General features: G+C 40.3%; 1 long non-coding RNA gene and 13 other non-coding genes across 16 annotated transcripts in view; 7 read left to right on the forward strand and 7 right to left on the reverse strand.

Moving 5' to 3' along the window:
- The window catches only part of LOC138051099 (uncharacterized), a 79,672-nt gene extending 68,565 nt beyond the window's left edge, over nt 1-11,107 (reverse strand). Inside the window, exons 1-3 of one of the 3 annotated variants that reach the window (XR_011132727.1) lie at nt 11,025-11,107; nt 8,362-8,485; nt 7,308-7,787 (exon numbers count right to left, since the gene is read on the reverse strand). This is a non-coding gene — a long non-coding RNA (uncharacterized lncRNA). Of the gene's footprint in view, nt 1-7,307; nt 7,788-8,361; nt 8,625-11,024 lie in introns of all 3 variants that reach the window. The other 2 variants (XR_011132728.1, XR_011132726.1) reach the window with 2 other exon arrangements.
- Nucleotides 11,108-12,226: 1,119 nt separating this feature from the next.
- On the forward strand, nt 12,227-12,299 carry Trnar-acg (transfer RNA arginine (anticodon ACG)). Its single transcript has one exon. It is a non-coding gene; the product is annotated as a tRNA-Arg (tRNA).
- Nucleotides 12,300-13,907: 1,608 nt separating this feature from the next.
- Nucleotides 13,908-13,980, reverse strand: Trnar-ucg (transfer RNA arginine (anticodon UCG)). Its single transcript has one exon. It is a non-coding gene; the product is annotated as a tRNA-Arg (tRNA).
- A 554-nt stretch (nt 13,981-14,534) lies between these two features.
- Trnar-acg (transfer RNA arginine (anticodon ACG)) lies at nt 14,535-14,607 on the forward strand. The gene has a single exon. It is a non-coding gene; the product is annotated as a tRNA-Arg (tRNA).
- A 1,608-nt stretch (nt 14,608-16,215) lies between these two features.
- Nucleotides 16,216-16,288, reverse strand: Trnar-ucg (transfer RNA arginine (anticodon UCG)). The gene has a single exon. It is a non-coding gene; the product is annotated as a tRNA-Arg (tRNA).
- Nucleotides 16,289-16,842: 554 nt separating this feature from the next.
- Nucleotides 16,843-16,915, forward strand: Trnar-acg (transfer RNA arginine (anticodon ACG)). Its single transcript has one exon. It is a non-coding gene; the product is annotated as a tRNA-Arg (tRNA).
- Nucleotides 16,916-18,514: 1,599 nt separating this feature from the next.
- Nucleotides 18,515-18,587, reverse strand: Trnar-ucg (transfer RNA arginine (anticodon UCG)). Its single transcript has one exon. It is a non-coding gene; the product is annotated as a tRNA-Arg (tRNA).
- Nucleotides 18,588-19,141: 554 nt separating this feature from the next.
- Trnar-acg (transfer RNA arginine (anticodon ACG)) lies at nt 19,142-19,214 on the forward strand. Its single transcript has one exon. It is a non-coding gene; the product is annotated as a tRNA-Arg (tRNA).
- A 1,608-nt stretch (nt 19,215-20,822) lies between these two features.
- Nucleotides 20,823-20,895, reverse strand: Trnar-ucg (transfer RNA arginine (anticodon UCG)). Its single transcript has one exon. It is a non-coding gene; the product is annotated as a tRNA-Arg (tRNA).
- Nucleotides 20,896-21,449: 554 nt separating this feature from the next.
- Trnar-acg (transfer RNA arginine (anticodon ACG)) lies at nt 21,450-21,522 on the forward strand. The gene has a single exon. It is a non-coding gene; the product is annotated as a tRNA-Arg (tRNA).
- Nucleotides 21,523-23,129: 1,607 nt separating this feature from the next.
- Trnar-ucg (transfer RNA arginine (anticodon UCG)) lies at nt 23,130-23,202 on the reverse strand. Its single transcript has one exon. It is a non-coding gene; the product is annotated as a tRNA-Arg (tRNA).
- Nucleotides 23,203-23,756: 554 nt separating this feature from the next.
- Nucleotides 23,757-23,829, forward strand: Trnar-acg (transfer RNA arginine (anticodon ACG)). The gene has a single exon. It is a non-coding gene; the product is annotated as a tRNA-Arg (tRNA).
- A 1,608-nt stretch (nt 23,830-25,437) lies between these two features.
- On the reverse strand, nt 25,438-25,510 carry Trnar-ucg (transfer RNA arginine (anticodon UCG)). The gene has a single exon. It is a non-coding gene; the product is annotated as a tRNA-Arg (tRNA).
- Nucleotides 25,511-26,064: 554 nt separating this feature from the next.
- Trnar-acg (transfer RNA arginine (anticodon ACG)) lies at nt 26,065-26,137 on the forward strand. Its single transcript has one exon. It is a non-coding gene; the product is annotated as a tRNA-Arg (tRNA).
- Nucleotides 26,138-26,519: the final 382 nt, after the last annotated feature.

The following is a 26,519-nucleotide window of genomic DNA, read 5'->3' on the forward strand; positions in this document are numbered from 1 at the left end:
ACGTCAACCTGGTATCTCCACAACACACAAAGACAGACCTTCATGCGATTCAAAGTGAAACTTCACAACTCTGGCTGACAAAATGTCTGAAAGTCAATGTGAACTATTGGAACTATTGGCTTGTTTGTTTTGGGATGAACCCAGGATTATGTAACACTTGATATCCTCCTTAGTGAAGTGTCTCGTGGTGAATACATGTACATAAAGCTGTTCTCAGTTGGCTCCCATTTTGCTCTTTTTTGCTGAACAAACTTAATCCACTTCTCTCTACGCCTTTTCGCCTTGGATAGTTATGATCGAAGAAAGGTATAGCGTGAAGAACTCACTGACACATGAAAAATACCGTACTTACCCGTGTATAAGTCGACCATGTGTATAAGTGGACCCCCAATTTTTATGGCAAAAAGGTAGGTAAAGGTAAAGTCTGCTACGAGCCAAGAAGGCAGGCACTTATCTCTGGTTTCTGTAGCATTGAGCAACTAGGAGTATTAATCCCTGGATGGGATTGCTAGTCCATCGCAGAGCTAGCCCCCAGCATTAACTTTGCCAGTACCCATTTACGCACTGTGAGAGTAAAGTGTCTTGCCCAAGAACATAACACAATGTCCCCGGCCAGGACCTGAACCTGGACGACTTGATCCAGAGTCGAGCGCACTAACCATGAGGCCACCGCGCCTGATGACATAATAGCAATTTCTTAATTTCTTTGTTAAATGTTCATGGGATACTTATCTTGTATTCTTCAATTTCAGGGCCTCAAGTGCTTAATACTTTTGTGGTTCAGCAGTCATGGTATACGCAGGCATTTTGTCCTTGAGTTTCAAGAAAGTTCTCAGAAAATCAAACACAAACCTCAAACTAACCTGTTTCCTTATTCAAGGATAATGGGCTTTAGAGGATAAGCAAACATCAGAGAAGCAGGAGTCAATCTTTGAAAATGACTTTAAAAACGATGCAAAATATGCAAGGTTTAATTGGTATGATATCTCACATGACAAACAAAACAAAAATCTGATAAACCAAACACTGCGAAGTTTGCAAAAGCATTTAAATCAGCCAGGTTTGTATAAAGAATAAAAAACAATCATTACCAACCAGCATTTCCAGGCAACGCGAGTGACGATGCTTGCACGCAAACATGCGCCAGGTTACTAAGCAGTTGAGCGATCATGTTTTATTTGAAGAAAGAGAAATGCCTTTTTGAGCTTTCCGCCTTTGATAAACGAATTTCATATTTGTGCTAGTGAGTATCTTCAACATTAAGAGTTGGCCAAATCCTTTTCATTTCAACTGGAATTGCTTCATTTTGAAGTCTTTTGTCATTCATTTGTAAGTCCACTGCGTTCGTTACCCCCAAGACAACAATATTATGTTAATTTTGAATAAATTATTTAGCTTCAACTTGGCTCTAAATCTTTGACCCATGTATAAGTTAAGGGGGATTTTTGGAACTTCTTTTGCGGCCATAAAAGGTCAACTTATGCACAGGTACATGTAAATATGGGTACAAACAATTTTTAATACTTTGGAGTCCAAGGCCAGTGCATCTCTTACCACTCACCTTGTTCGTACACTTCACTGAATTTAAAACGCTTGTACATCTATTTCATTTAAGGCAAAAATTTGATCCACATTTTCAGGGAATGCCAATTCATTTGTTGCTATAATGTTTCTGTTTGCGACTGACCTGACATACATTAGAAGTGAATTGTCTAAATGGCCGCTGTACTAGCCAATTTGGACCCCAGGGGACTAAGTCCACTAGCAGATTTGGTCCCCCTTCACAGATTTGGACCGCCCATTTTACAACTTATTAATTTTATTTAACTGTTTATTGATATAGAGTTAGATTTTGGATCCGGGAAACTTGAGGAAAAGACTTAGATCAGTTAATTTGTTGTTTAAAAGCATTCATGTCGGCATTTCATATTAAAGTATGTAGATGCGAATTTAAACTCTTTTCTGACAGAGGCTTAAAAAACGCACTTGAAATTCATGGAATACGGGGAAAAAAGCAAAGTCAGACTTAAGCTTCAGTTAAAGTTGTTGAAAGCATGCACTGTGGCTTTTTCGTAAAGCATTGCTTGCAAGGTTGCAGTCTTGCAATTTTTTCTTTTGTCTATTTATGTAAACAACAGGCCACAAATGTGTATACAACTATACGATATGCAACTTTAGACGTAAAATGCATATTTGCATATTAAGCATGTTAATTCTGCATCAGCATTGTTCGCTTAGCTTTCGAGTGACACTGTATACCTTTCTACACATCTGGAAATGCAGAAAATCCACCAGACACACACCTTCCTGGCACATGAGAATAAAGGTCAGTGAGTGTGAATAAGATACTGGGATGTCACTAGCTAGTTAGTTCCCAGGCTTTCAAGTGCTCGTTTTTTCAGTCAAAATGGCAGAAAATGAGGTCTTTTGGGGCATTTTGCCCACCTATAAAGAGAAATCTAAGGAGACAACAAGAGTTATTTTTTCACAGAACATCTTTGGTGGACATCATGTACATGTATATTACCAGAATTCATTATCAATGGCTAAGGGTGAACAGTTCTCACCTACAGTGTATTCAAAGAAGAGTTACATGTCATCTTGTAGTCAGGTCCAATTGGCTACAAACTTTCCAATTGAAAATTTGTGATACAGTGTACAGTGTGTACATTTGTATATGTCAACAGAATGGCATGTGACTCCAAAAACATTTACTTTTCCTTAGGACAGACGACAAATTTTTATGATAGATGTAAATCTATGACAAAATGTTTAGATTTTATTTGCAACATTGCAACATTTTATTATTTTAGGGGTTCAATAAATCTACTCTGTGATCAAACCATTGTATGACAATATTATTATTTTTGTGACCAAATAAACAAGTAAAATTAATACATGTAGGCGAAAGATTAGTATTCTTATTATTGATGAGAATTACTTGACTATAGCTGTGGTTACACGTAGCCTTTCTACCACGCTCAAAGGGCTATTTACCATGGTAACCAGTTCAATAGCGTGCGCCCAACATTAATTTTCCCAAGGTATATCTACCACAGTGAATCTCAATGGATACATCTCAAAGGACAAAAACATCTGCAATGACATTTCCCAAGGTAATTTGTTTTTCAAGTACCCCAAGATAAAACAACCAATTATAACACAAATTTTAGGATAAGTAGATAAAACAATAAATCAAACACAATTGCATGAGGGCTAGATTGTGCAAAATAGTTAGGGAGGTCAACATGTTGTTATTAACATCATGGTAGGATTTTTTTTAAAAAGAAACATCTTTGCAATAGTTTTAACATAGAACCACACTTTTGAGTCTAAGCAACATGTTTCAACGTTTCAAACTTCATCATCAGCCACAGTGATTGCAACATTATAATTCTTTCAAGATAATCTGTATGTACAATGTCTATATATACATACATATGCTTTATTTAACCTCAAATTTAGAGTAGCTAAAGATAAGCTACATGTAGTATCTTCGAGTTACAAGTATGATTCTAAATACTGCTAAAATGTAAAATCATAACAATCCAAAATTTACCGTATTTACCCGTGTATAAGTCGATCCCGTGTAGAAGTCGACCCACCATTTTTGATGGCAAAAAAAGCAATTTCTTAATTTCTTTGTTCAATGTTACTGCGACACTACAGTAATCTTGTATTCTTCAATTTCTGGAAATGTGGATACACAAAAAAATCAGGGCATCAAGCGCTTTTAATAGTTTTGTGGTTCAGCAGTTGTTGTATATGCGGGCATTTTGTCCTTGAGTTTCGAAAAAGTTCTCAGAAAATCGAACATGTAAACCTTAAACTAACCTGTTTCATTGTTCAACGATAAAGGGCTTTAGAGGATAGGCACAACATCACAGAAGCAGGAGTCAATCTTTGAAAATAACTTGCGAACGATGCAAAAATGTGCAAGGTTTAATTGGCCCTTGACTTATAATTTTTCACACGGCAAACAACACAAAACTCATAAACCAAACAATACAAAGTTTGCAAAAGCATTTAAATCAGCCAGGTTTGTATAAAGAATAAAAAACAATAATTACCAACCAGCATTTTCACGCAACATGAGTGACACTGCTTGCACGCAAACACAAGGTATTGCGCCAGGTTACTAAGCTGTTGAACGATTGAGTTTCATTGAAGAAACAGAAATGCCTTTCAGAGCTTTCCGCCTTTGGCACCTTTGGAAAACGAAAATTTCCAGTGTCTACCGTAAACTTCCATGTATAAGCCGCATCCGTAGATAAGCCGCACCCCGAATTTAGAAGCGCAGATTTTGGAAAAAAATGTAATAAAATAAAGTTTGAAGTTCCAGTAACGTTCTATTGCTATAAACCCAACAAGGACAAACAATCAAAGTTTCACCATAAACTTGAAATTCCTTCGATATTGAAACAAAACGAACAAGTGCTTAGTAGCCAAGCTTTAAATGTGGGGAGGAGTCTGGGCCAGGCCCTGGGTATTGTGACCACGTCTATAAAGATGTACCCGCAATAGGCAAAAAAATTCATGCAGAACAGGAGCTTGATAATGCAGTCGACAAATTTGCCGAGAAGGTGGTCAAGGACAACGAAACAATCGACCATTTACCTCGTGAGTACTCGCGAATTTTGTGCTATTTTATCGCACATGGCGGAAAGATAGGCTTGGAAGTGACTGGCCGAAGACGTCACTGCAAACAGCTGTGCGGAGGAATGGAGATTCCTTGTAGGTTGGTGTTTACTTGTTCGAGTAAAGCGAAAATTAATCGCTTGAAAGAACTCTTGGAGAGCAAGATTCGCCGATAAACACTCGAAGACACAAACGGCTCCTTTAGGAGCCACCACTCATTAAAAAGTCAATGAACAACAGCAACATGCTCTCAGTTTCTTTTATGTTTCTTTACTGAGATCTTAAGAAATTGTATGAATATTAATTAGGTTTTTTAAAACTCCAAACACAGATGTATCCATGGATAAGCCGCACCCTTGATTTATGGCTTCAATTTTGTGAAAAAAAGTGCGGCTTATACATGGACGTTTACGGTATTTCATATTTGTGCTTGTGAGTACATGTGTATCTTCAACATTTAGATTTGGACAAATCCTTTTTCATTTCAACTGGAATTGCTTACATTCATTTTGAAGTCTTTAGTCATTCATTTTGAAGTCTTTTGTCGGCTTTTGTCCACTGCGTTCGTTATGCTCAAGACAACATTATGATGTTAATTTTGAACAAATTACTTAGCTGGAACTTGGCTCAAAATCTTTGACCAGTGTATAAGTCGAGGGCGATTTTTGGAGCTTCTTTTGAGGCCATGAAAGGTTGACTTATACACGGGTAAATACGGTAACTATGAAAAAGAGTCATACTGTAGAATCTTGTGCTTGAAATCAGGAAAGTCAGACGTTCTAAAAGAATCCGGAAGAGAGTTTCATAGTTTTAACTATCAATACTCAAGGATGCTGCCTAACGGTCTCCGGGTCGCCTGGGGCACCTCATTGCGAGCGCAGGAGACCAAATTTCTGAACGAGTAGCCCGGGCCATAATTATTGAGATGTTTTTTGCTTCAAAATAGTTATTGATAATGCTACCTCTTTCTATCAACTCGAAATAAAGGAGAGCTTCCCTATAGACCCCTTTCATAATGGCGGCCAAATAAAATATTCTTTTGTTTCAATGCTAATAAGCCCTACTAACCTCACTACGACGAGTAAATTTCAAAAGAATATTTGTTTTAATACGAGGGCAGTAGGTCTAATTAACATAAATATACAAAAGAATGTAAAAGTGGTTGCCATTTATGAAGGTGGTCTATTAAGTGGTTGAGACCCAAACTCAACAAACAAGTTGATCATGTCAGTTTAGCATTACACTTTTAAACTTTTACCATCATGTCAGTTGTGTTTTATTTAATATTGTTGCTTAGTTTGAATTTTACCTACTTGTAACCAACATTTAATCTACAAAGAATCATTGTATTGATAGTTTATATATATACCATATTTACCTGCGTATAAGTCGACCTTTTACGGCCTCAAAAGAAGCTCCAAAAATTGCCCTCGACTTATACACGGGTCAAAGATTCAGAGCCAAGTTCCAGCTAAATAATTTATTCAAAATTAACATAATAATGTTGTCTTGGGCATAACGAACGCAGTGGACAAAAGACTTCAAAATGAATGTAAGCAATTCCAGTTGAAATAAAAAAGGATTTGTCCAACTCTAAATGTTGAAGATACTCACAAGCACAAGTATGAATAGACATCGAAATTTTCATTTTCCAAAGGCAGAAAGCTCTAAAAGGCATTTCTGTTTCTTCAAGTAAAACGCGATCATTCAATGGCCTAGTAACATGGCGTAATATCTCGTGTTTGCGTGCAAGTGTCGTCACTCGTGTTGCCTGAAAATGCTGGTTGGTAACGATTGTTTTTTATTCTTTATACAAACCTGGCTGAGTTAAATGCTTTTGCAAACTTCATATTGTTTCGCTTATGAGTTTTCTTTTGTTTGTCATGTGAGATTAAAATTTTTTCTTTGAAGCAGAGGTTACATCTTAACCTCTGCCTCAAAGAAAAATTTCAAATCCTCTGCAGACCCAAACTATCAACACTAAACAAACGTAATGAACTAGTGTCTTCTTGCCGCCACAGAAACAAAGCCCTCCTATGCAACAACTAAACCGTCAATTCCGCGCTGCATAAATTAGACAAATTAAATTGTATATAAGCGATGGTAAAGTTTATTCTCATTAAATCCCCTAATGAGTGGGCGACCACGAAACAGGCTTGTAGGTATGAACTTGTTTTTTTCATTCAATATACATATACTTCACTCTACTTCTATAGACCATTTTACAGATATGGCAGTCATTTTGAAATCCATTGTTTAAAATAGCTATTATGGGATTCCAAGGGGGCAAATTAGTATGCATTTTCAAAATGGCCGCCGTATCCGTAAAATGGTCTATGAATTGAGCACTGTTTTGTGAAAATCAAGTTTCACACTTAATATATATATTATCTTGTAAAAATTTTAATGTTACACTCACTATGGCTGATGATGATACTTGAAAGATTGAAACATGCTCCTCAATTAAACTCAAAAGTGTGGATGTATTTTTAAAAAAATAATATTAGTAACACTTGGGCTTTCAAGACCATTTGGAAACATCTTTGTGTACATTCATGTCTTGTACTGTTGCTGGCCATAGCCACTGATTTTGATTCAAAATTTCAAACAATTATTCATAGACTTTTAGTTTTTCATCCTTGCAAATACTGGTGCCTTAATACATGTACCTTTAGATTTGATTTCCTGTCTTAACTGCTTCACATTCATTTTGCTGTATGCATCTTCAACCAACTTGTTTTTGTACTTCAGTTTGATTGTAGTTAGTTTCCTGTTCTCGTAAACATGCTTTCATCCGCTTTTGTGTGTCTCGGTGATCCCATCTTCCCAATAAGCTGCATTTCTTTTGTTGTACATTACTTTTTCTCGCTCACAGTGCTTGAGGGACCCTTGTCTATGTTCCAGGTGCAGAACATCCTGAGCAGAATCCCATTTATTTGACTTTTGAAAATACATTGAATATTGTTTGAGCATCATCATTTCTTTCAATGCCTTGACCAGTGAACTGTCTGAAATTCTTGTGATTTTTCATCAACACTGGAACATGATATACAAGTCCATGCATGTATGGAGTAACTTTCTTCTTATCATAGCCTACTCTTGCACTACCAATTATTGAGCATTTAGCAATTGACAATGTCTTTAGATTTCTGTAAAACATAAAAATTAATAAAAGTCATCAGCATTTGAATCAGAGTTGATTACATAAATTGTACAAGGCATAAAAATCTTTCCAAAGTTTTATCACTCTTTCTTTTTTTCCCTTGGCAAAGGACATCAAGCCCTTCAAGTTTTGCTTGATTAAATTTTCAGAGCCAACAACTTACATGTACAAGGCTACCCCAGTCATTAGTTCCACTACCTTTCCCATCAGCATTTTTTTTCCCAAATAGAAAAAGTGATGCCAAGGTCATTGATAGTTTGCACCACTTACAGTCCTCACTCTAAGTCTTATTAAAATCTTCCTTAACCCATTGACTCCTGAGAGTGACACTTACGGTGAGTTGCCGGTAATAGCTTTTACTCTGTCTAACGCCAGACAATTTTTCTCGTCAATGGAGGGCGTCCTAGGGTGTTTGAGGTGAGAATGGGTAAGTACCATCCTTCTCCACTACTTCGGTAATGTTCAGTCAATCTGTCAGTTATTCGTAGCATAAAACATTAACTGCAATTCATCAAGAATGATGTGGGCAAGCTCAATAGTGAACAACGATCTTTTCATACCGAAAAAAATCTTGAAGAGGTACTCAACTCTTTGATTTCTTGAAAAGTCCTCTGGAGCTCTTCCTTGTAGTATGACAGATCGGATCCTTCAACATGTCCCACCTGAATAGCTTGTGATCTTTACCTTACACAAAAGGCAAGCATGAGCTGAAGTTGCTGCAGACATTCCCATAGTCATTAGTGAAAACTTGTAGTCTCGACCAAGGAATAATTCTATTGGTATTTCTTTGCCATTGACCTTGATTTTCTCATTTTCATTCATTCTTGAGCAAGAAATAAACACAACGTACTGTGTGTCAGAGATTCGTTGTGTGAATTAATTATTTGCATAACCTTTAGATATACCATAAACGTCCATGTATAAGCCGCATCCGTAGATAAGCCGCACCCCGAATTTAGAAGCGCAGATTTTGGAAAAAAATGTAATACAATAAAGTTTAAGTACCAGTAACATTCTATTGCTATGAACCAACAACAACAAACAATCAAGGTTTCACCATAAAGTTGAAATTCCTTCGATATTGAAACAAAACGAATGAGTGCTTAGTAGCCAAGCTTTAAGTGTGGGGAGGAGTCTCGGCCAGGGCCTACGTTGCATGAATTTTTTGAACACGGATGTGATGCCTGGGTATCATGACCACGTCTATAAAGATGTACCCGCAATAGGCGAAAAAATTAATGCAGAACAGGAGCTTGATAATGCAGTCGACAAATTTGCCGAGAAGGTGGTCAAGGACAACGATACAGTCGGCCATTTACCTTGCGAGTACTCGCGAATTTTGTGGTATTTTATCCCACGTTGCGGAAAGATATGCGTGGATTTGACTGGCCGAAGACGTTACTGCAAACAGCTGTGCGGAGGAATGGAGATTCCTTGTAGGTTGGTGTTTACTTGTTCGAGTAAAGCGAAAATTAATCGCTTGAAAGAACTCTTGGAGAGCAAGATTCGCCGATAAACACTGGAAGACAAACGGCTCCTTTAGGAGGCACCACTCATTAAAAAGTCAATGTACAACAGCAACATGCTCCCAGTTTCTTTTATGTTTCTTTACTGAGATCTTAAGAAGTTGTATGAATATTAATAGGTTTTTTAAAACTGCAAACACAGATGTATCCATGGATAAGCCGCACCCTTGATTTATGGCTTCCATTTTGTGAAAAAATGTGGGGCTTATACATGGGCGTTTACGGTACATTTAAAACGCTATTATTATTCCACCATTACGCCATTTTACCATATTCGGTCAAGAGAATGCGCAAAATGTGAGACGGTAATACACTGTAGTGTCCCGGTTTGACTGGTTTAGAACAGAGGAAATACTGACAGAAAGGGAGTATATCAATGAAAGAATTTGTTTTCAACAAGATGCAAAGCCTGAAAATTTAGCTTTGTCACAGCTTGTCACTCATCATTTTGTTTATCCAATCAAGTAAAGTATCTTTGGCTGGATTTTTGTGCTGTTTACATCGTTTGCACGCGCCCTGAAAGACAGATGATGCATTTTTTTCAAAACACTCTTATCAAATAAAATTGCACCAAAAAAACCACCTTTTTTGTGATGGAATAATAAATCTCTTTTTTGATGGTTTAACATATAATACTCGCGGGCATTTTGCTCATTGCTCATATTTTTCTCACACCTGTGGGGCTTGGAAAAATACTATGCAACTTGCAAAATATCTGCGCATATTATATGTTAAACCATCCAATAAGATGTATTTATTATACTGTGGAAATTCGTGTTAAAGATTCATTCATTTTTTCCCAGGGCTATCGCAAGGAAGACAACATTTTAATTAAGCTTATATCCTAGCCCCAACTCGAAAGCCTCAGCTCCTTTGGCCACTGTGCACCTACATTGTAGAGAAGTCTATTTCTATCCTCAGTTTGCCTAATTTTGTATTACATACTTGTATAATCTCTATAATTAGTTGAAATATCGTTGTATGCAATAAAGATTCCTTCCTTGACTTGAAGGTATTAAAACATTTATAGAATGCCAAATTGTAACCTTTGCAGGCAATCAAGCATGTATATCTACATAATTAATTTGCAAAATCCCATAAGGACATCTAGCACAATCCAGTGCAAGGTGCAAAGATAAAATGAGTAAACAGATATGTGCAACTAAGGTAATAAATAGCCTGCGGTATAATATAAATGAAATAAATAATAATTGGTAAAACTAAAACTTAAGCAGAGATAATTATTTACAGCTACTTTAAAATTACATGTACTTATTGAGGTCATATTTATATTATTTGGTGGTAAACTGTTCCAGTCATTAATTGTTCTAGGCCAGAAACTGTGTTTATACTCGTCACATGATGTTTGTAGCGGAATAAACTTCATTGGATCAAAGTTTCTAGTTTTCGTTTTCGTTACAGTTTTATGTTTCACATACGGTGACATATTGATTGCTGCTTGTCCGTGTAGTGTCTTGTACATTAAAGTTAGTCTGTTCACTTTCCTTGTATGCTCCAATGTTGGCAATTCCTGTCTTGATTATGTTTTAGTAGCAAAACGCGCAGCATGTCGCTGTACTTCTTCGAGCTAGTTTATAATTTACTTGGTACATCTTGTTCTAAGATAGGTCTTACTAAGGAGGTCTATGCTTGTGCTTTAACTTAACACACATTACTTGCTCAAAATTTGGGCTTACCTTTTGTAGATGAGCCATATGCATTGTCAATGCTTTCAAGGATTTGAAGCGTAAAACAAATATATGGCGGATCTTACGCGCGCGAAGCGCGCCAGCGGAGCATCATGGGTAAAAAATTTTTGGGAGGCAAAAATTTTGTTATGACGTCACCTAGTCTGTATGGCGAACGGTGTGCGAAAACATAAACTCGTGTTATTGCAATCACGTCGCGACTATTCCAAGCTTTTTAATAAGACAAAGATGTGGCAGTCCATCAAGAATAAAACCGTTATGAGTAGCGCTTAACTTAGGGAACAAAATGAAAATTTATCTCCGACGTTCTCCACAAAACTTAAAATTTGGCTATTTCACGTGACGTTCATAGCTTCAATTGATTTCATGTCCACAGTTAATATAAGATCCATTTCGTATATCATTTCATCATTCAGATAAAAGTGTTGGCACTATTTCAAACATGTTACGGTTTGTTACCCAAACAACTTTTTTATCGATCCTCGCTATGTCAATGTTATCTTAATTGTCTGTTATATTATACACAACATAAACCCAGAAGAGCATAATTATAAACTAGCAAAAATAAAGGATTAGTCACGTAAAGGGGCGTTCGACTCCAGCGGCTTGGTCATCGACGAGGCTTTTAAAAGACGTTGTATATTTTGGGATCAATCATCTTGTACCACTTTCTGGTAATTAACGTATCGTACTCAAGTATTCAGGTAATAACAGCGTTATGGCGTATCCGTAAATTGCGAACGACGCCGCATCAAAACAAAAAAAACGAAACCTTAACGGACTTGATTCAGAGTACGCCCTCAACTTTATTCGGTTGGAACCACCAACTGATGAACTCTTACCCAAGAAAAGAAGAAATGGCGACAAAGTTAAAAAGCTGCCCAAAATGGTTTACTTCAAAGCGAGCCGGTAGTGTATGTTGTTATTGGACCTTGCGATGGGGAGAAATCCTGTTTAAGGCTGATGATCCAGGCCTGAGTGTTGAATGGTAGTTGTGTTTGCCCCAATTAATATTTGCCGGCTAAACCTGCTTTCTCGCGCGTTTTCCATTGAAAATCGTCACCGAAGGAAGTCACCGAAGGAAGGCAGAGAGTTCTCACGTCAATCACCATTGAAAATTTTCGCCATGAATTTAAAGTGGGATCTTGTTGCCCAAAAAAGTCTGTGGGCAGGTTGCACCGACAGTTGGAGGCCCCGTGGCCCAATGGATAAGGCATCTGACTACGAATCAGGGGATTCCAGGTTCGAATCCTGGCGGGGTCGATATTATTAGTGTGTTTCCTTTTCATTTGCAGAAGCTGCTGTTGTGCCGCACAGCATGTAACTAAAGAAGAAACGTCATGGAACGTCGATGTCTAAATGGGGTTGAGCTGTGGCTGTCTGTCGGAAAATGGTGTGAAGATTTGATGTGACCAGGATAAATCATACACGACAAGCGATACCGTGAAATCGCCTTCCTTGGGTAGACTTTGTAGAATTGATTAATAATTCACAAGAATGACACGCAGCAGGAACGCACTATTCAGGTCACATGTATAGGTGTGTAAGTCCCGATAAAATGCAGCTGAATGAAAGCACAGGCAGGGATTGAATAGGTAGCAGGGAAAAGGCTGGGGTTGATGAATGCTTAATTAGTTGAGTTATGAATGGGATTACCTTTTATAAAGATCTGTAACTCGCCTAATTAGTATGCTTAACTTTGACAAACACGAGGCTGTAAAATAGTACAAAGTTTATCAATCAATCATAAGTTTGATATTTCAATCACAACCATTAAGTAACAGTTTACCTTCCTCTTGTGTGCTTTGTTAATAAAGTTTAATGCATCCTCTCCTCCAGTCTCACGCAAATGACAGTTGATCGCACAAACTAACAAATAAAGCAAATTGGGCGGATAACGCTCTCCATTTTGCTTGGACACTTCACAAACCAGTTTGCTCAACCAAACGTTTAGTGTATTTGGCGACATGTGCTCTACCGAAACCGTCACATCTTGAACATCTTCGCATTTGAGACCGGCCACTCCAACAAGTTCAGACATCGCACATTTATTTTGCCGTCGCTAATGCCATTGCTGGAAGACTTTTGTACGCCATTTAGTGTTGTATGGTGCTGCCTTTGGAGTGGCTCCGACACTACACTGGCCTCTTCTTCTTTACTCTCTGCCGGGAGAGCGAAACCTACCAACTATGTTTCTACTACAAAAGCTCTATGCAAATGAATGGCTAAATTCGATGCTTAACATTTCAAACCTCCTATGGGACAACTCCACGCCCACGTGATTAACGTAACAGTCACAATCTCACAATCTATTGTTTCATTTCACAAGTAGGATAAAATGTTGGCGTCCGACCTTGATGGGCCTTATTGAAACGGCTCGCCAGGGCCTCGGGGTTTTCAATGCCCCTAAACGGTCTCCCGTTCATATTTTATCCACCATTACTTACAGATTGGGACCTCAACAAGCGCTCCTGTTGGCGCCTTGTCTATGTCTTTGAGTCTCTGACCTTGTCAAATTTCGCAAAATATTGAGACCTTGCTCGGAAGGGGAAGAGATGATGGTCAAAGGGTATACCATGGTTGTCGAAAAAAATCGAAACTTTGTACCTAGTTACGAATTGATATTCAGTTTTGTCGTTTGACGTCTTTAAGTTGAAATGTGTGGAATTTGAGACAACGCTTAGATTTTTCTTTTAGAGCAATTAAATCCGATGCTTAGTTGGTCATTGAAGTTAAGGAAATTCTCCTTTAAAAGATGAGCAAGACGAAGACCTTTGAAGGAAATCCCCAATGGAAGGCAGATTGTTCTTTTGAGGTAAAAGGATGGGCCACTGCCTTTGTGGTGCAAAATGGATTCAAAAGTCAAGCACACGACCCCGCCAGGACTCGAACCTGGAATCTTCTGATCCGAAGTCAGACGCCTTCTCCATTAGGCCACGAGGCCACTTTCGCACAAAGAAAAAGGTCGTCATGAATCACCTTTCCGTCAAACGAAATATTCATCGCTGACATAATCTGACTTCGTTGGCTTAGCTCAGTGAAATAAAATATGGAAAATCGTTCAACAATAGGAAAGGCAACCTTACAGAATTGATTCAGAGTACGCCCTCAACTTTATTCGGTTGGAACCACCAACTGATGAACTCTTACCCAAGAAAAGAAGAAATGGCGACAAAGTTAAAAAGCTGCCCAAAATGGTTTACTTCAAAGCGAGCCGGTAGTGTATGTTGTTATTGGACCTTGCGATGGGGAGAAATCCTGTTTAAGGCTGATGATCCAGGCCTGAGTGTTGAATGGTAGTTGTGTTTGCCCCAATTAATATTTGCCGGCTAAACCTGCTTTCTCGCGCGTTTTCCATTGAAAATCGTCACCGAAGGAAGTCACCGAAGGAAGGCAGAGAGTTCTCACGTCAATCACCATTGAAAATTTTCGCCATGAATTTAAAGTGGGATCTTGTTGCCCAAAAAAGTCTCTGGGCAGGTTGCACCGACAGTTGGAGGCCCCGTGGCCCAATGGATAAGGCATCTGACTACGAATCAGGGGATTCCAGGTTCGAATCCTGGCGGGGTCGATATTATTAGTGTGTTTCCTTTTCATTTGCAGAAGCTGCTGTTGTGCCGCACAGCATGTAACTAAAGAAGAAACGTCATGGAACGTCGATGTCTAAATGGGGTTGAGCTGTGGCTGTCTGTCGGAAAATGGTGTGAAGATTTGATGTGACCAGGATAAATCATACACGACAAGCGATACCGTGAAATCGCCTTCCTTGGGTAGACTTTGTAGAATTGATTAATAATTCACAAGAATGACACGCAGCAGGAACGCACTATTCAGGTCACATGTATAGGTGTGTAAGTCCCGATAAAATGCAGCTGAATGAAAGCACAGGCAGGGATTGAATAGGTAGCAGGGAAAAGGCTGGGGTTGATGAATGCTTAATTAGTTGAGTTATGAATGGGATTACCTTTTATAAAGATCTGTAACTCGCCTAATTAGTATGCTTAACTTTGACAAACACGAGGCTGTAAAATAGTACAAAGTTTATCAATCAATCATAAGTTTGATATTTCAATCACAACCATTAAGTAACAGTTTACCTTCCTCTTGTGTGCTTTGTTAATAAAGTTTAATGCATCCTCTCCTCCAGTCTCACGCAAATGACAGTTGATCGCACAAACTAACAAATAAAGCAAATTGGGCGGATAACGCTCTCCATTTTGCTTGGACACTTCACAAACCAGTTTGCTCAACCAAACGTTTAGTGTATTTGGCGACATGTGCTCTACCGAAACCGTCACATCTTGAACATCTTCGCATTTGAGACCGGCCACTCCAACAAGTTCAGACATCGCACATTTATTTTGCCGTCGCTAATGCCATTGCTGGAAGACTTTTGTACCCCATTTACTGTTGTATGGTGCTGCTTCTGGAGTGGCTCCGACACTACACTGGCCTCTTCTTCTTTACTCTCTGCCGGGAGAGCGAAACCTACCAACTATGTTTCTACTACAAAAGCTCTATGCAAATGAATGGCTAAATTCGATGCTTAACATTTCAAACCTCCTATGGGACAACTCCACGCCCACGTGATTAACGTAACAGTCACAATCTCACAATCTATTGTTTCATTTCACAAGTAGGATAAAATGTTGGCGTCCGACCTTGATGGGCCTTATTGAAACGGCTCGCCAGGGCCTCGGGGTTTTCAATGCCCCTAAACGGTCTCCCGTTCATATTTTATCCACCATTACTTACAGATTGGGACCTCAACAAGCGCTCCTGTTGGCGCCTTGTCTATGTCTTTGAGTCTCTGACCTTGTCAAATTTCGCAAAATATTGAGACCTTGCTCGGAAGGGGAAGAGATGATGGTCAAAGGGTATACCATGGTTGTCGAAAAAAATCGAAACTTTGTACCTAGTTACGAATTGATATTCAGTTTTGTCGTTTGACGTCTTTAAGTTGAAATGTGTGGAATTTGAGACAACGCTTAGATTTTTCTTTTAGAGCAATTAAATCCGATGCTTAGTTGGTCATTGAAGTTAAGGAAATTCTCCTTTAAAAGATGAGCAAGACGAAGACCTTTGAAGGAAATCCCCAATGGAAGGCAGATTGTTCTTTTGAGGTAAAAGGATGGGCCACTGCCTTTGTGGTGCAAAATGGATTCAAAAGTCAAGCACACGACCCCGCCAGGACTCGAACCTGGAATCTTCTGATCCGAAGTCAGACGCCTTCTCCATTAGGCCACGAGGCCACTTTCGCACAAAGAAAAAGGTCGTCATGAATCACCTTTCCGTCAAACGAAATATTCATCGCTGACATAATCTGACTTCGTTGGCTTAGCTCAGTGAAATAAAATATGGAAAATCGTTCAACAATAGGAAAGGCAACCTTACAGAATTGATTCAGAGTACGCCCTCAACTTTATTCGGTTGGAACCACCAACTGATGAACTCTTACCCAAGAAAAGAAGAAATGGCGACAAAGTTAAAAAGCTGCCCAAAATGGTTTACTTCAAAGCGAGCCGGTAGTGTATGTTGTTATTGGACCTTGCGATGGGGAGAAATCCTGTTTAAGGCTGATGATCCAGGCCTGAGTGTTGAATGGTAGTTGTGTTTGCCCCAATTAATATTTGCCGGCTAAACCTGCTTTCTCGCGCGTTTTCCATTGAAAATCGTCACCGAAGGAAGTCACCGAAGGAAGGCAGAGAGTTCTCACGTCAATCACCATTGAAAATTTTCGCCATGAATTTAAAGTGGGATCTTGTTGCTCAAAAAAGTCTGTGGGCAGGTTGCACCGACAGTTGGAGGCCCCGTGGCCCAATGGATAAGGCATCTGACTACGAATCAGGGGATTCCAGGTTCGAATCCTGGCGGGGTCGATATTATTAGTGTGTTTCCTTTTCATTTGCAGAAGCTGCTGTTGTGCCGCACAACATGTAACTAAAGAAGAAACGTCATGGAACGTCGATGTCTAAATGGGGTTGAGCTGTGGCTGTCTGTCGGAAAATGGTGTGAAGATTTGATGTGACCAGGATAAATCATACACGACAAGCGATACCGTGAAATCGCCTTCCTTGGGTAGACTTTGTAGAATTGATTAATAATTCACACGCAGCAGGAACGCACTATTCAGGTCACATGTATAGGTGTGTAAGTCCCGATAAAATGCAGCTGAATGAAAGCACAGGCAGGGATTGAATAGGTAGCAGGGAAAAGGCTGGGGTTGATGAATGCTTAATTAGTTGAGTTATGAATGGGATTACCTTTTATAAAGATCTGTAACTCGCCTAATTAGTATGCTTAACTTTGACAAACACGAGGCTGTAAAATAGTACAAAGTTTATCAATCAATCATAAGTTTGATATTTCAATCACAACCATTAAGTAACAGTTTACCTTCCTCTTGTGTGCTTTGTTAATAAAGTTTAATGCATCCTCTCCTCCAGTCTCACGCAAATGACAGTTGATCGCACAAACTAACAAATAAAGCAAATTGGGCGGATAACGCTCTCCATTTTGCTTGGACACTTCACAAACCAGTTTGCTCAACCAAACGTTTAGTGTATTTGGCGACATGTGCTCTACCGAAACCGTCACATCTTGAACATCTTCGCATTTGAGACCGGCCACTCCAATAAGTTCAGACATCGCACATTTATTTTGCCGTCGCTAATGCCATTGCTGGAAGACTTTTGTACGCCATTTAGTGTTGTATGGTGCTGCCTTTGGAGTGGCTCCGACACTACACTGGCCTCTTCTTCTTTACTCTCTGCCGGGAGAGCGAAACCTACCAACTATGTTTCTACTACAAAAGCTCTATGCAAATGAATGGCTAAATTCGATGCTTAACATTTCAAACCTCCTATGGGACAACTCCACGCCCACGTGATTAACGTAACAGTCACAATCTCACAATCTATTGTTTCATTTCACAAGTAGGATAAAATGTTGGCGTCCGACCTTGATGGGCCTTATTGAAACGGCTCGCCAGGGCCTCGGGCTTTTCAATGCCCCTAAACGGTCTCCCGTTCATATTTTATCCACCATTACTTACAGATTGGGACCTCAACAAGCGCTCCTGTTGGCGCCTTGTCTATGTCTTTGAGTCTCTGACCTTGTCAAATTTCGCAAAATATTGAGACCTTGCTCGGAAGGGGAAGAGATGATGGTCAAAGGGTATACCATGGTTGTCGAAAAAAATCGAAACTTTGTACCTAGTTACGAATTGATATTCAGTTTTGTCGTTTGACGTCTTTAAGTTGAAATGTGTGGAATTTGAGACAACGCTTAGATTTTTCTTTTAGAGCATTTAAATCCGATGCTTAGTTGGTCATTGAAGTTAAGGAAATTCTCCTTTAAAAGATGAGCAAGACGAAGACCTTTGAAGGAAATCCCCAATGGAAGGCAGATTGTTCTTTTGAGGTAAAAGGATGGGCCACTGCCTTTGTGGTGCAAAATGGATTCAAAAGTCAAGCACACGACCCCGCCAGGACTCGAACCTGGAATCTTCTGATCCGAAGTCAGACGCCTTCTCCATTAGGCCACGAGGCCACTTTCGCACAAAGAAAAAGGTCGTCATGAATCACCTTTCCGTCAAACGAAATATTCATCGCTGACATAACCTGACTTCGTTGGCTTAGCTCAGTGAAATAAAATATGGAAAATCGTTCAACAATAGGAAAGGCAACCTTACAGAATTGATTCAGAGTACGCCCTCAACTTTATTCGGTTGGAACCACCAACTGATGAACTCTTACCCAAGAAAAGAAGAAATGGCGACAAAGTTAAAAAGCTGCCCAAAATGGTTTACTTCAAAGCGAGCCGGTAGTGTATGTTGTTATTGGACCTTGCGATGGGGAGAAATCCTGTTTAAGGCTGATGATCCAGGCCTGAGTGTTGAATGGTAGTTGTGTTTGCCCCAATTAATATTTGCCGGCTAAACCTGCTTTCTCGCGCGTTTTCCATTGAAAATCGTCACCGAAGGAAGTCACCGAAGGAAGGCAGAGAGTTCTCACGTCAATCACCATTGAAAATTTTCGCCATGAATTTAAAGTGGGATCTTGTTGCTCAAAAAAGTCTGTGGGCAGGTTGCACCGACAGTTGGAGGCCCCGTGGCCCAATGGATAAGGCATCTGACTACGAATCAGGGGATTCCAGGTTCGAATCCTGGCGGGGTCGATATTATTAGTGTGTTTCCTTTTCATTTGCAGAAGCTGCTGTTGTGCCGCACAACATGTAACTAAAGAAGAAACGTCATGGAACGTCGATGTCTAAATGGGGTTGAGCTGTGGCTGTCTGTCGGAAAATGGTGTGAAGATTTGATGTGACCAGGATAAATCATACACGACAAGCGATACCGTGAAATCGCCTTCCTTGGGTAGACTTTGTAGAATTGATTAATAATTCACAAGAATGACACGCAGCAGGAACGCACTATTCAGGTCACATGTATAGGTGTGTAAGTCCCGATAAAATGCAGCTGAATGAAAGCACAGGCAGGGATTGAATAGGTAGCAGGGAAAAGGCTGGGGTTGATGAATGCTTAATTAGTTGAGTTATGAATGGGATTACCTTTTATAAAGATCTGTAACTCGCCTAATTAGTATGCTTAACTTTGACAAACACGAGGCTGTAAAATAGTACAAAGTTTATCAATCAATCATAAGTTTGATATTTCAATCACAACCATTAAGTAACAGTTTACCTTCCTCTTGTGTGCTTTGTTAATAAAGTTTAATGCATCCTCTCCTCCAGTCTCACGCAAATGACAGTTGATCGCACAAACTAACAAATAAAGCAAATTGGGCGGATAACGCTCTCCATTTTGCTTGGACACTTCACAAACCAGTTTGCTCAACCAAACGTTTAGTGTATTTGGCGACATGTGCTCTACCGAAACCGTCACATCTTGAACATCTTCGCATTTGAGACCGGCCACTCCAACAAGTTCAGACATCGCACATTTATTTTGCCGTCGCTAATGCCATTGCTGGAAGACTTTTGTACGCCATTTAGTGTTGTATGGTGCTGCCTTTGGAGTGGCTCCGACACTACACTGGCCTCTTCTTCTTTACTCTCTGCCGGGAGAGCGAAACCTACCAACTATGTTTCTACTACAAAAGCTCTATGCAAATGAATGGCTAAATTCGATGCTTAACATTTCAAACCTCCTATGGGACAACTCCACGCCCACGTGATTAACGTAACAGTCACAATCTCACAATCTATTGTTTCATTTCACAAGTAGGATAAAATGTTGGCGTCCGACCTTGATGGGCCTTATTGAAACGGCTCGCCAGGGCCTCGGGCTTTTCAATGCCCCTAAACGGTCTCCCGTTCATATTTTATCCACCATTACTTACAGATTGGGACCTCAACAAGCGCTCCTGTTGGCGCCTTGTCTATGTCTTTGAGTCTCTGACCTTGTCAAATTTCGCAAAATATTGAGACCTTGCTCGGAAGGGGAAGAGATGATGGTCAAAGGGTATACCATGGTTGTCGAAAAAAATCGAAACTTTGTACCTAGTTACGAATTGATATTCAGTTTTGTCGTTTGACGTCTTTAAGTTGAAATGTGTGGAATTTGAGACAACGCTTAGATTTTTCTTTTAGAGCATTTAAATCCGATGCTTAGTTGGTCATTGAAGTTAAGGAAATTCTCCTTTAAAAGATGAGCAAGACGAAGACCTTTGAAGGAAATCCCCAATGGAAGGCAGATTGTTCTTTTGAGGTAAAAGGATGGGCCACTGCCTTTGTGGTGCAAAATGGATTCAAAAGTCAAGCACACGACCCCGCCAGGACTCGAACCTGGAATCTTCTGATCCGAAGTCAGACGCCTTCTCCATTAGGCCACGAGGCCACTTTCGCACAAAGAAAAAGGTCGTCATGAATCACCTTTCCGTCAAACGAAATATTCATCGCTGACATAATCTGACTTCGTTGGCTTAGCTCAGTGAAATAAAATATGGAAAATCGTTCAACAATAGGAAAGGCAACCTTACAGAATTGATTCAGAGTACGCCCTCAACTTTATTCGGTTGGAACCACCAACTGATGAACTCTTACCCAAGAAAAGAAGAAATGGCGACAAAGTTAAAAAGCTGCCCAAAATGGTTTACTTCAAAGCGAGCCGGTAGTGTATGTTGTTATTGGACCTTGCGATGGGGAGAAATCCTGTTTAAGGCTGATGATCCAGGCCTGAGTGTTGAATGGTAGTTGTGTTTGCCCCAATTAATATTTGCCGGCTAAACCTGCTTTCTCGCGCGTTTTCCATTGAAAATCGTCACCGAAGGAAGTCACCGAAGGAAGGCAGAGAGTTCTCACGTCAATCACCATTGAAAATTTTCGCCATGAATTTAAAGTGGGATCTTGTTGCTCAAAAAAGTCTGTGGGCAGGTTGCACCGACAGTTGGAGGCCCCGTGGCCCAATGGATAAGGCATCTGACTACGAATCAGGGGATTCCAGGTTCGAATCCTGGCGGGGTCGATATTATTAGTGTGTTTCCTTTTCATTTGCAGAAGCTGCTGTTGTGCCGCACAACATGTAACTAAAGAAGAAACGTCATGGAACGTCGATGTCTAAATGGGGTTGAGCTGTGGCTGTCTGTCGGAAAATGGTGTGAAGATTTGATGTGACCAGGATAAATCATACACGACAAGCGATACCGTGAAATCGCCTTCCTTGGGTAGACTTTGTAGAATTGATTAATAATTCACAAGAATGACACGCAGCAGGAACGCACTATTCAGGTCACATGTATAGGTGTGTAAGTCCCGATAAAATGCAGCTGAATGAAAGCACAGGCAGGGATTGAATAGGTAGCAGGGAAAAGGCTGGGGTTGATGAATGCTTAATTAGTTGAGTTATGAATGGGATTACCTTTTATAAAGATCTGTAACTCGCCTAATTAGTATGCTTAACTTTGACAAACACGAGGCTGTAAAATAGTACAAAGTTTATCAATCAATCATAAGTTTGATATTTCAATCACAACCATTAAGTAACAGTTTACCTTCCTCTTGTGTGCTTTGTTAATAAAGTTTAATGCATCCTCTCCTCCAGTCTCACGCAAATGACAGTTGATCGCACAAACTAACAAATAAAGCAAATTGGGCGGATAACGCTCTCCATTTTGCTTGGACACTTCACAAACCAGTTTGCTCAACCAAACGTTTAGTGTATTTGGCGACATGTGCTCTACCGAAACCGTCACATCTTGAACATCTTCGCATTTGAGACCGGCCACTCCAACAAGTTCAGACATCGCACATTTATTTTGCCGTCGCTAATGCCATTGCTGGAAGACTTTTGTACGCCATTTAGTGTTGTATGGTGCTGCCTTTGGAGTGGCTCCGACACTACACTGGCCTCTTCTTCTTTACTCTCTGCCGGGAGAGCGAAACCTACCAACTATGTTTCTACTACAAAAGCTCTATGCAAATGAATGGCTAAATTCGATGCTTAACATTTCAAACCTCCTATGGGACAACTCCACGCCCACGTGATTAACGTAACAGTCACAATCTCACAATCTATTGTTTCATTTCACAAGTAGGATAAAATGTTGGCGTCCGACCTTGATGGGCCTTATTGAAACGGCTCGCCAGGGCCTCGGGCTTTTCAATGCCCCTAAACGGTCTCCCGTTCATATTTTATCCACCATTACTTACAGATTGGGACCTCAACAAGCGCTCCTGTTGGCGCCTTGTCTATGTCTTTGAGTCTCTGACCTTGTCAAATTTCGCAAAATATTGAGACCTTGCTCGGAAGGGGAAGAGATGATGGTCAAAGGGTATACCATGGTTGTCGAAAAAATCGAAACTTTGTACCTAGTTACGAATTGATATTCAGTTTTGTCGTTTGACGTCTTTAAGTTGAAATGTGTGGAATTTGAGACAACGCTTAGATTTTTCTTTTAGAGCAATTAAATCCGATGCTTAGTTGGTCATTGAAGTTAAGGAAATTCTCCTTTAAAAGATGAGCAAGACGAAGACCTTTGAAGGAAATCCCCAATGGAAGGCAGATTGTTCTTTTGAGGTAAAAGGATGGGCCACTGCCTTTGTGGTGCAAAATGGATTCAAAAGTCAAGCACACGACCCCGCCAGGACTCGAACCTGGAATCTTCTGATCCGAAGTCAGACGCCTTCTCCATTAGGCCACGAGGCCACTTTCGCACAAAGAAAAAGGTCGTCATGAATCACCTTTCCGTCAAACGAAATATTCATCGCTGACATAACCTGACTTCGTTGGCTTAGCTCAGTGAAATAAAATATGGAAAATCGTTCAACAATAGGAAAGGCAACCTTACAGAATTGATTCAGAGTACGCCCTCAACTTTATTCGGTTGGAACCACCAACTGATGAACTCTTACCCAAGAAAAGAAGAAATGGCGACAAAGTTAAAAAGCTGCCCAAAATGGTTTACTTCAAAGCGAGCCGGTAGTGTATGTTGTTATTGGACCTTGCGATGGGGAGAAATCCTGTTTAAGGCTGATGATCCAGGCCTGAGTGTTGAATGGTAGTTGTGTTTGCCCCAATTAATATTTGCCGGCTAAACCTGCTTTCTCGCGCGTTTTCCATTGAAAATCGTCACCGAAGGAAGTCACCGAAGGAAGGCAGAGAGTTCTCACGTCAATCACCATTGAAAATTTTCGCCATGAATTTAAAGTGGGATCTTGTTGCTCAAAAAAGTCTGTGGGCAGGTTGCACCGACAGTTGGAGGCCCCGTGGCCCAATGGATAAGGCATCTGACTACGAATCAGGGGATTCCAGGTTCGAATCCTGGCGGGGTCGATATTATTAGTGTGTTTCCTTTTCATTTGCAGAAGCTGCTGTTGTGCCGCACAACATGTAACTAAAGAAGAAACGTCATGGAACGTCGATGTCTAAATGGGGTTGAGCTGTGGCTGTCTGTCGGAAAATGGTGTGAAGATTTGATGTGACCAGGATAAATCATACACGACAAGCGATACCGTGAAATCGCCTTCCTTGGGTAGACTTTGTAGAATTGATTAATAATTCACAAGAATGACACGCAGCAGGAACGCACTATTCAGGTCACATGTATAGGTGTGTAAGTCCCGATAAAATGCAGCTGAATGAAAGCACAGGCAGGGATTGAATAGGTAGCAGGGAAAAGGCTGGGGTTGATGAATGCTTAATTAGTTGAGTTATGAATGGGATTACCTTTTATAAAGATCTGTAACTCGCCTAATTAGTATGCTTAACTTTGACAAACACGAGGCTGTAAAATAGTACAAAGTTTATCAATCAATCATAAGTTTGATATTTCAATCACAACCATTAAGTAACAGTTTACCTTCCTCTTGTGTGCTTTGTTAATAAAGTTTAATGCATCCTCTCCTCCAGTCTCACGCAAATGACAGTTGATCGCACAAACTAACAAATAAAGCAAATTGGGCGGATAACGCTCTCCATTTTGCTTGGCCACTTCACAAACCAGTTTGCTCAACCAAACGTTTAGTGTATTTGGCGACATGTGCTCTACCGAAACCGTCACATCTTGAACATCTTCGCATTTGAGACCGGCCACTCCAACAAGTTCAGACATCGCACATTTATTTTGCCGTCGCTAATGCCATTGCTGGAAGACTTTTGTACGCCATTTAGTGTTGTATGGTGCTGCCTTTGGAGTGGCTCCGACACTACACTGGCCTCTTCTTCTTTACTCTCTGCCGGGAGAGCGAAACCTACCAACTATGTTTCTACTACAAAAGCTCTATGCAAATGAATGGCTAAATTCGATGCTTAACATTTCAAACCTCCTATGGGACAACTCCACGCCCACGTGATTAACGTAACAGTCACAATCTCACAATCTATTGTTTCATTTCACAAGTAGGATAAAATGTTGGCGTCCGACCTTGATGGGCCTTATTGAAACGGCTCGCCAGGGCCTCGGGCTTTTCAATGCCCCTAAACGGTCTCCCGTTCATATTTTATCCACCATTACTTACAGATTGGGACCTCAACAAGCGCTCCTGTTGGCGCCTTGTCTATGTCTTTGAGTCTCTGACCTTGTCAAATTTCGCAAAATATTGAGACCTTGCTCGGAAGGGGAAGAGATGATGGTCAAAGGGTATACCATGGTTGTCGAAAAAAATCGAAACTTTGTACCTAGTTACGAATTGATATTCAGTTTTGTCGTTTGACGTCTTTAAGTTGAAATGTGTGGAATTTGAGACAACGCTTAGATTTTTCTTTTAGAGCATTTAAATCCGATGCTTAGTTGGTCATTGAAGTTAAGGAAATTCTCCTTTAAAAGATGAGCAAGACGAAGACCTTTGAAGGAAATCCCCAATGGAAGGCAGATTGTTCTTTTGAGGTAAAAGGATGGGCCACTGCCTTTGTGGTGCAAAATGGATTCAAAAGTCAAGCACACGACCCCGCCAGGACTCGAACCTGGAATCTTCTGATCCGAAGTCAGACGCCTTCTCCATTAGGCCACGAGGCCACTTTCGCACAAAGAAAAAGGTCGTCATGAATCACCTTTCCGTCAAACGAAATATTCATCGCTGACATAACCTGACTTCGTTGGCTTAGCTCAGTGAAATAAAATATGGAAAATCGTTCAACAATAGGAAAGGCAACCTTACAGAATTGATTCAGAGTACGCCCTCAACTTTATTCGGTTGGAACCACCAACTGATGAACTCTTACCCAAGAAAAGAAGAAATGGCGACAAAGTTAAAAAGCTGCCCAAAATGGTTTACTTCAAAGCGAGCCGGTAGTGTATGTTGTTATTGGACCTTGCGATGGGGAGAAATCCTGTTTAAGGCTGATGATCCAGGCCTGAGTGTTGAATGGTAGTTGTGTTTGCCCCAATTAATATTTGCCGGCTAAACCTGCTTTCTCGCGCGTTTTCCATTGAAAATCGTCACCGAAGGAAGTCACCGAAGGAAGGCAGAGAGTTCTCACGTCAATCACCATTGAAAATTTTCGCCATGAATTTAAAGTGGGATCTTGTTGCTCAAAAAAGTCTGTGGGCAGGTTGCACCGACAGTTGGAGGCCCCGTGGCCCAATGGATAAGGCATCTGACTACGAATCAGGGGATTCCAGGTTCGAATCCTGGCGGGGTCGATATTATTAGTGTGTTTCCTTTTCATTTGCAGAAGCTGCTGTTGTGCCGCACAACATGTAACTAAAGAAGAAACGTCATGGAACGTCGATGTCTAAATGGGGTTGAGCTGTGGCTGTCTGTCGGAAAATGGTGTGAAGATTTGATGTGACCAGGATAAATCATACACGACAAGCGATACCGTGAAATCGCCTTCCTTGGGTAGACTTTGTAGAATTGATTAATAATTCACAAGAATGACACGCAGCAGGAACGCACTATTCAGGTCACATGTATAGGTGTGTAAGTCCCGATAAAATGCAGCTGAATGAAAGCACAGGCAGGGATTGAATAGGTAGCAGGGAAAAGGCTGGGGTTGATGAATGCTTAATTAGTTGAGTTATG

The sequence above is a fragment of the Montipora capricornis genome, chromosome 1, assembly GCF_036669925.1.
Source record: "Montipora capricornis isolate CH-2021 chromosome 1, ASM3666992v2, whole genome shotgun sequence".
NCBI lineage: Eukaryota > Metazoa > Cnidaria > Anthozoa > Scleractinia > Acroporidae > Montipora > Montipora capricornis.